General features: G+C 46.7%; 1 long non-coding RNA gene across 1 annotated transcript; it reads right to left on the minus strand.

Moving 5' to 3' along the window:
* Window positions 1–2,655: 2,655 nt before the first annotated feature.
* LOC148106751 (uncharacterized) lies at window positions 2,656–4,179 on the minus strand. Its single transcript, XR_015723553.1, has 3 exons — window positions 3,985–4,179; window positions 3,682–3,874; window positions 2,656–3,490 (listed from the first exon to the last, which is right to left on the minus strand). It is a non-coding gene; the product is annotated as an uncharacterized LOC148106751 (long non-coding RNA).
* Between the last annotated feature and the right edge of the window lie 4,718 nt (window positions 4,180–8,897).

The following is an 8,897-nucleotide window of genomic DNA, read 5'->3' on the forward strand; positions in this document are numbered from 1 at the left end:
GTATGGCATTTCCTTCCCCTTGCCACAGGCACCTGGGAGCATGTCTGCACGTGGAGAAAGACTTTCCCGTGGGAAGCCGGTTTTTGTCAAACGGGTCCCAGTGCTCTGCTCCTCTCTTTTCACTCCTGCTGCCAGAAGCCCAGGGAGGATGGGAGGGCTTAGAACATGGCTGGGCACTGGGGTTTCTTCCAGAGAAGTGGAGGGCATTGGCTTTACCTTGCCACAACCACTTGTGAGAGGGTCTGCACCTCAGGAAAACTGTCTCCGTGGGATGCCGGCTTTTTGCAAAGGGGTCTCAGGGCCGTGGGCCTCGGCTGTCCCTCCGGCTCCCCAAAGCACAGGAACGAGGTGAGGGGCTTAGACCATGCCTGGGCAATGTTGTTTCTTACACCTGGGTGTGTGGCATTTTGTTGAGCTGGCTACCCCCTCTTGGGATAGGTGTTCCACAGCAAGCACCTACTGTTCGTCGGAAGCCGTTTTTGCCCCAGGGGTCTCCGGGCTGTGTTCGTTGGGCTTGAACTCCTGCTAGCAAAACCGCCGGGATGAGGGAAGGGTTCAGACTGTGCCTGGGCCCTGTGGTCTCTTCCAGGTCAGTGCATGGCATTTCCTTCCCCTTGCCACAGGCACCTGGGAGCATGTCTGCACGTGGAGAAAGACTTTCCCGTGGGAAGCCGGTTTTTGTCAAACGGGTCCCAGTGCTCTGCTCTTCTCTTTTCACTCCTGCTGCCAGAAGCCCAGGGAGGATGGGAGGGCTTAGAACATGGCTGGGCACTGTGGTTTCTTCCAGAGAAGTGGAGGGCATTGGCTTTACCTTGCCACAACCACTTGTGAGAGGGTCTGCACCTCAGGAAAACTGTTTCCGTGGGAAGCCGGCTTTTTGAAAGGGGTGTCAGGGCCGTGAGCCTCGGCTGTCCCTCCGGCTCCTCAAAGCACAGGGACGAGGTGAGGGGCTTAGACCATGCCTGGGCAATGTTGTTTCTTACACCTGGGTGTGTGGCATTTTGTTTACCTGGCTACCCCCACTTGGGATAGGTGTTCCACAGCAAGCACCTATTGTTCGTCAGAAGCCGTTTTTGCCCCAGGGGTCTCCGGGCTGTGTTCGTTGGGGTTGAACTCCTGCTAGCAAAACCGCCGGGTTGAGGGAAGGGTTCAGACTGTGCCTGGGCCCTGTGGTCTCTTCCAGGTCAGTGTATGGCATTTCCTTCCCCTTGCCACAGGCACCTGGGTGCATGTCTGCACGTGGAGAAAGACTTTCCCGTGGGAAGCCGGTTTTTGTCAAACGGGTCCCAGTGCTCTGCTGCTCTCTTTTCACTCCTGCTGCCAGAAGCCCAGGGAGGATGGGAGGGCTTAGAACATGCCTGGGCACTGGGGTTTCTTCCAGAGAAGTGGAGGGCATTGGCTTTACCTTGCCACAACCACTTGTGAGAGGGTCTGCACCTCAGGAAAACTCTTTCCGTGGGAAGCCGGCTTTTTGCAAAGGGGTCTCAGGGCCGTGAGCCTCGGGTGTCCCTCCGGCTCCCCAAAGCACAGGGACGAGGTGAGGGGCTTAGACCATGCCTGGGCAATGTTGCTTCTTACACCTGGGTGTGAGGCATTTTGTTGACCTGGCTACCCCCACTTGGGATAGGTTTTCCACAGCAAGCACCTATTGTTCGTCGGAAGCCGTCTTTGCCCCAGGGGTCTCCGGGCTGTGTTCGTTGGGGTTGAACTCCTGCTAGCAAACCCGCCGGGATGAGGGAAGGGCTCAGTCGGTGCCTGGGCCCTGTGGTCTCTTACAGATCAGTGTACGGCATTTACTTCACCTTGCCACAGGCAGTTGTGAGCATGTTTGCACGTTATGAAAGATTTTTCCGTTGGAAGCCGGTTTTTCTCAAATGGGTCTCCGTGTTGTGCTCCTCTGTTTTCACTCATGCTTCCAGAAGCCCAGTGATGATGTTAGGGCTTAGAACATGGCTGGGCACTGTGGTTTCTTCCAGAGAAGTTGATGGCCTTTGCTTTACCTTGCCACAACCACTTGTGAGAGGGTCTGCACCTTAGGAAAACTGTTTCCTTTGGAAGCCGGCTTTTTACCTAATGGGTCAGGGCTGTGGGGCTCGGGTTTCCCTCATGCTACCAAAAGCACAGTGACGATGTCTGGGCTTAGACCATGCCTGGGGAATGTTGTTTCTTGCACATAAGTGTGTGGCATTCTTTTTACTTTGCTACAACCACTTTGGATAGGTTTTCCACATCAAGAACTTTTTTTTCTTCGGAAGCCGTTTCTGCCCCAAGTGTCCCATGCTGTGTTCGTTCGGGTTTATCTCCTGCTAGCAAACTGTGGTCTCTTACAGATCAGTGTATGGCATTTACTTCACCTTGGCACAGGCACTTGTGAGCATGTTTGCACGTTACGAAAGATTTTTCCGTTGGAAGCCGGTTTTTGTCAATCTCATAGGGAAGAAACAGAAACTCTTTGGCATAACCTGACTCACCCAGCATCAGGAAAGCAGTTCCAGAACTCAGCCCAGGGCCCCTGTCGCCTACCCAATTGTAGCCACCACCATGCCTCTATCGAAAGGAATTCCGAAAGACTCTCCTCTGACTCCACTACCAAAGAAACAGCAGATTGAATATGGCACTTCAAAATATCGAGATGATACATCTGGTATAGTTAGATACACAAGGTTTACCTTTATTTTTTTATCGTTTTTTATTACATAATGTTATAGTCTCCATACAGTATAGTAAATTTCGATGATACATTAGTTGCATATAACACCCAGTGCACCATGCAATATGTGCCCTCCTTACTACCCAACACCAGCATATATTTTAAACAGCAAAATGCTGCTCTGAATAATTTTGAATTTTCCCTCGACCCCCATTGTAACTCTTGGGATGAAAAGACTAATCAGTGATGAAACATCACCTTTGACAATTGGAAAGACATCATCCATATTTGTATGTGACGACAAAAGGCCATCTAACACTAAATGGTGGCCACTCACCCATATCTTAGGCCCAACTGTATAAACACTGTCAAACGTATATCTTAAAAATAGACAAAGAGTAAACCTCACCTTCCCTTTCTAATGAAAGAGTGTTTCTAGGAAACAGCTGTTCAAAATACATTCATAAGCAGTCAATGAACAGAGAAAATGGGATCCCCTGCAAAGTGCTCCAAGCTCAGAAACTAAGTACCTCCTTCACCAAATTCAGAACGCTGACAACTATTACTTAAGTTTTACTTCATGGCTCAACTAGAGAAAAGAGAAAAACCCAGGAGATGGTGGGTTCATGAGAGGTTTTACTTCCAGTCCTGATGTGGATATGACATTTCTCCAAATGGACCTGCCGCTTTCTCTGAATGCTGGATCCCGTGTCAAGCTGCCTCACTGACTCAGATGCAGACGTTCAGAACGTAGGGTGTCGCGGAGCCAGAGCAGAGAAGTGTTGTCAGATGGGTAGAAGCAGCTCCTCGGACCTAAAGCCTGCACACCTGCTGTGGTTTCTGGGAGAAGGGGAAACATAGACTTGTCTTTTAGTAGTAATTATCTCCCAGCCCATTGCCACCATTCCCAGGAAACAGCTAGCACAATGCTGAAGTTGGGTAAGGGCTCTGGGCCTTCCTAGCGCCCCACCTGTGCCTGAGGGAACAGGGAATACCCTGCTGAACTCGGGGAACTGCTCAAGGTCCATTACCTGCACTGTGTCGGGGGACAGGGGCACCGCACTGAAGTTGGGGACTGTGCGGTCCTTTCTCTCGCTCTTCTTGGGGAACACGGGAAACCCTGGAATGTCTGCGAACCATCCCACAAAAGCTTTGCTGAGCGGGTGCCCTGGAGTTCCTGGGTCTGGAGTGTATGGCCAGTTGACGGAGACTAGGCAGAAGAGACTTTCAAGGGAAAAAGGAAAGAAAACTGAGTCTCCATGATGAACTCTCTCAACATGCCCTTCCAGAACCCTGCCTCTTACCCGGGGTGCCCCTACTCCCAGAAAGCCCACCTATGGCCACACAGCATGCATTCACCCAGCCAGGAACTCCACAGGTCCACTCTCTCAAAACTCCACTTCCTTGGCTCCTGGTCTGCGTCCTTGGGCTGCTCCGGATCTGCACACAGAGACGTAGCTCCACCCCCATGGGGTGATTGCTTGGGGAGTATGATGCTTCCAACTCCTTGAATGCCAGGCAACCGGCCCCATGACTCACAACTCTGGGAGTGCAGAGGTCCAGGAGGCACCTCCTTGGCTAAACGCCCTGAGCAGGCATGACAGGGATCATGGGCAGGGCTGCAATCACACACACACACACACACACACACACACACGGCCCCTTTCGCGGACCCCTCTAGCTGCAGACCACCCTCAGAGCCCTGCCCCTTCCCTTCTGCACCAACCCTTCCTGCAAGGGTGTGCCTGGTTCCTGGCAAGGTCAGCTGCTCTCAGACTGTTCCAGCCTTGGGCTTTAGGAAATGCAATGCTTTTATGCATATCCAAGGCAATTTTAAGCGCCAAAAGGAATGCTCCAAGCGGGAATAGCTTTGCCTTCTTGTCTCACCCATGGAGTGGATAGTGCTTCTCAGACCTTCAAAACATCCTTCTAGGGTGAGCCCATTTGTGCTGCAATCTATATACACATGCTTAGTTCTACAGGGAAGGAAGGAAAAGCCGGCCTTCTGTTCTGTCGCGGTTGTGAACCAGGAACATTTATTTTTCACTTGAAAACAGAGTGTTATTGTCGACACTAAATGAAGGAACCTTTTAAAACATTTTAGAGAGGAAGGAAGAGAGTTTTATTCAAACCCAAGTCAAGGACAGCTGCCTGGGAGACACAATATTCACAAAGAAGGGAGTGCTCCAGGGAAGGAACATTTAGGGCAGGGTCATATATTTGTTCTGAGTTGTGCTACGTACAGTTATACATCACGATGAGGAAGAAGGTTCCAGAAAGTGACAGACTTTTTCTTATGTTTTCATTATGTACAAATCAGTATGACTTTAATCTTATGGGAGCAAGAAAGGTTCTTTTGTGTTCTCACCTTGATGTTGGCAAAGGCATTTTTTGGTTCTCTTTTTCTTTTTGATGCATATGGACAATAAGTGCTGGGGGCAGAAATAGGGCCCATGCTTTGAGGGTTTGCCCAGTCATTTTGAGCTGGGTAAAATGTTAAAGGAGAGCTTTCCTGGGAGGCCAAGATCAGGCCTCACAGATGGTATGACATAAAAATTACTCTTATCCTTATCATCACTACCAAATGGTGGAACGTGAGATGAAAGCACCTTTCCAATAGTCAAGAGACATCAAAGGACCCCTACAGAAGGTTACCTGCTCCATGGTCAACACAGGTAACAGAGGCGTTCATGGTCTCTGGACTCCTCCCCTTGTCCTGCCCAAATCTCTGAAGCATAGAGATCATTTACAGTCAGAATTTTACACATCTTAGAGATGTCTGGCACCATTCCCTTGGACTACAGAATACAACAGAATAGCTCACTGTCACAACACGAAAGTGCCCCTGGATACACTAAGTTCTTTCTCCGCAACGTTGGCCTTAATGAAATCATAATCGTAACATAGAAACACTACGATGGTTGGGAATAAATAATCACAGGTAAGGGAATATTTAGGAAATCTTTAGAAGCATTGTCTCACTCTATAGAAGAGGCTAACTGCTTTAAATACTATTTCCGACCTTACAGGACACTCTACAGACCAGAGCCTCCATCAATTAAAAAAGCATAGTTCTTTCAGTCACTTTAATATCAGAAAAATAGTATAGTATCTCTATTCCTAGGGATCTTTAAGTCTCCGACTCAAAGGTCCTCCACTGAGAGAATTATCTTCATGATCATGATGGGCAGAGGTGAAAAGGCAGCCGAATTCATTCCATTTGGCCACACAACAAGAAAATCCTAATACTTCCTAGGTTTCCAGATTGAGAAGACCTGGGGTAGAGCGAAATGGTACCTTGTATGGAAGAACAAGGGACTTGGAGTCAGTTTGGAGATCACACTTAGGTTTCTGACACTAAAATCCTCTGTAATTCATATCATTTCTGAGCCTTTGTCTATCCATCTAAAAATGGGACTCATTCTATCTACACCCCAGTTGAGAAGTTTACGAGGGAGAATGCTACTCAGAGCCAGTATGGATTCTCCCAAGAGCAGGTGCTCAGGAGCCATAATTACCATTGGGTCTATATCTTTTCCAGAGAAAAGAACACATGGTGAAACCGTGTTTCGAAAAGATGACTCACAAGATGATTTTCACACTTTCATGAAGGTCAAGAAACTGCTATTTTGTTGTAATTCTCTCAGAAATCATGTTATTAGCTTGGTGGGGACAATAGCAACATCATCACTAGGAGTGGGGAGCTTCTCATCTCCATATGGCTATGTTGACTACCTTAACACAATGCCACCAGAAAGGAAAGCTGGAGGGAGGTGTGTGTGGGCACAGGCCAAGGCTGCCAGGTGTGCCTGGGACATGCAGAACTCTGATAGGAGGCTTAAGTCCTGTCTATGTTAGGATAGTCAGTGCTCTTCAGAGACAAAGGGCCATTGTGTGTGAGCCCTGATGTAGAAAAGGTGGAAAATGTCCATTGCGATTCCCTCTCTGACCCTTAGGATATGCAGCAAAGTTACATTGAATTTTTAAACATGGAGGGATTTCCTGGTCTTCTTTTCATGAGGACTCGGGCTCTATTCCTTGGTGGCCTACGAATAGAATCTAGTTAGTTTCAGGATGTTAAAATGTAGACATGATTCATGGAACAACATATCATCTGTTTGGGTAAATAGTCTATGACCACTGGAAATAATGTATTCTGCACGTATTATGCAATATTACATAGACGTCAATTAGGTCACATTTGTTACCAATGTTTTGTCTGCTTTTTCCATCAGATATTGAGAAAGGCATATTAAAATTTCCAAACAAAATTTCCAAAAAAAGAGGATGCCGATCAAAAATGTTGTGTGAAAAGGAAAAGAAAGTGCCATCACTCCATTCAGTGAATCAGGTTTGTGCAGAGAGACGGTAACGTTGATCACTGAAGACACCAGGGTTTTCCAATATGTGTGTTGAACCTTAAGGAAACTGCCATAGACGTAACTCTCAGTAAGAAGAGCATGGTAAGGGTCTTCCAACTCCCATCCTCTGTCATGATGATGGAAGCATGTTGCAGAGTGGGAATGAAAGCATAAGGGCCACTAACCAATCTTCAAGGAAGAACATTGTATCAAAGCCAACATTCACCTGACATCTTCGGTCGTGAAGATGAAACTATTGGCACAGGTGTCTAAGAAAACGTAGGGAAAGTGCCATATACTGAAGTCCACGAAAGAACACCATAGAGAAAGCATCTTGCATCTCACAGTCTTCTGTCATAAAAACGGAAGTATGTGCAAAACTGTCTGTGAAAACAGACGCATAAAGCGCGTTGTTTCACTCTATACAGGAACACTGTATTGACACCATGTCTCAACTCACAACTTCTGTAGTGAAGTGTAGTAAGAATGTGTGCGAGCTCATAAAGAAGTGCCGTCTACTTAATTCTAAGAACCAAATCTGTGTAGATAGAAAACAATATCAAACCAACCTCCTGACAAATGGATCAACCGGGGTTTCTTTCCTGTGTGTTGAACCTTAACGAAAGTGCCATAAACTTAATAGTAGGTGAGAGCACTGGGTAGATAGCATCTTTCAACCAACAAATTCTGTCATGAAGATGGAAACGTTTGCATCATTGCCCTGAAAGCATAAGGAAAGTGGCAGAGACTTAGCTTCAAGAAACGACCGTACCGAATCCATCCTTCAAGGCACATCTTCTTTTACGAAGTTGGAAGCATTCTCAGAAGTGTTTCTCAGCATAAGGGAATTATCGTACGCTTAACTTTATGAGGGAAATCCGTAGGACACTGTCTGAAACTCAGATCTTTTCTCATGAGGCTGAAAGCATTGGCTCAAGGGTAAAGGAACTTGTAAAGAAATGACGTTTACTCCACTCTGAGCACCAAGGTTCTGTATAGAGAATGAAACTTCAAACATCCTGATGAAGAGAGAAGCTTTTTCAAATATCTGTGTTGAACGGTAAAAGAAGTGCCATACGCTTAGCACTATTAAAGAGCACCATCTGGAGACAACTTTCCAAATCAAGTTCATGAGGGTGGATGTATGTTCCAAAATCTGCATGAAACCTAAGGAACATTCTGTATGCTCAGGTAAGAACACCCTTGGAAAAAATCTTTCAACTCACATCTTCTGTAATGAAGATGGGAGTACTTGCAGAAGTGCAAGTGAAAGCATAAGGAGAGGTCCTATCTAAGTAGTTGTGAGAAACAACTCCGTGTTGATAGAAGGCAACATTGAAGTAACATGGTGACCCATGAATATACACCCGTTGTCCAGCACGTGCCTTGAACCTTAAGGAAGAGGGCACTATATACAAATCTCAGTCAGAACACCAAATGGACACCATCTTCCAAGTCACAGCTTCTGTGAGGATGATCGCAAGTTTTTCAAGTGTCTACGAATGCATAAGGAAGGTGTCACCTACTTTACACTAGGAGAGAATACTCTATCTAAAAGCATCTTGCATCTCACATCTTTTCTCATGAAGTGGGAGCATTGTGCAAAACAGTGCCTGCGAGCATCAAGATAATGCACTTCATTTAAAACTGTAATAATACTACACAGAAAGCATCACTCAACTCACTTCTTTCATGAGGATGAAAGCCATTCGAAAAGGTTGTGTGAAAACAAAAAGAAAGTGCAATCAGTCAATTAGCTAAAGAGTTTGTGTAGAGAGACGGCAACTTTGATCAGTGAAGACACTAGGGCTTCCCTATGTTTCCTTAAGGTTCACTTAAGGAAACAGCCCCAGATGTAACTCTCAGTAATAGGAGTGCATGGAAAC

The sequence above is a fragment of the Ursus americanus genome, unplaced genomic scaffold, assembly GCF_024610735.1.
Source record: "Ursus americanus isolate L20-20 unplaced genomic scaffold, mUrsAme1.1.p SCAF_67, whole genome shotgun sequence".
Taxonomy (NCBI): domain Eukaryota; kingdom Metazoa; phylum Chordata; class Mammalia; order Carnivora; family Ursidae; genus Ursus; species Ursus americanus.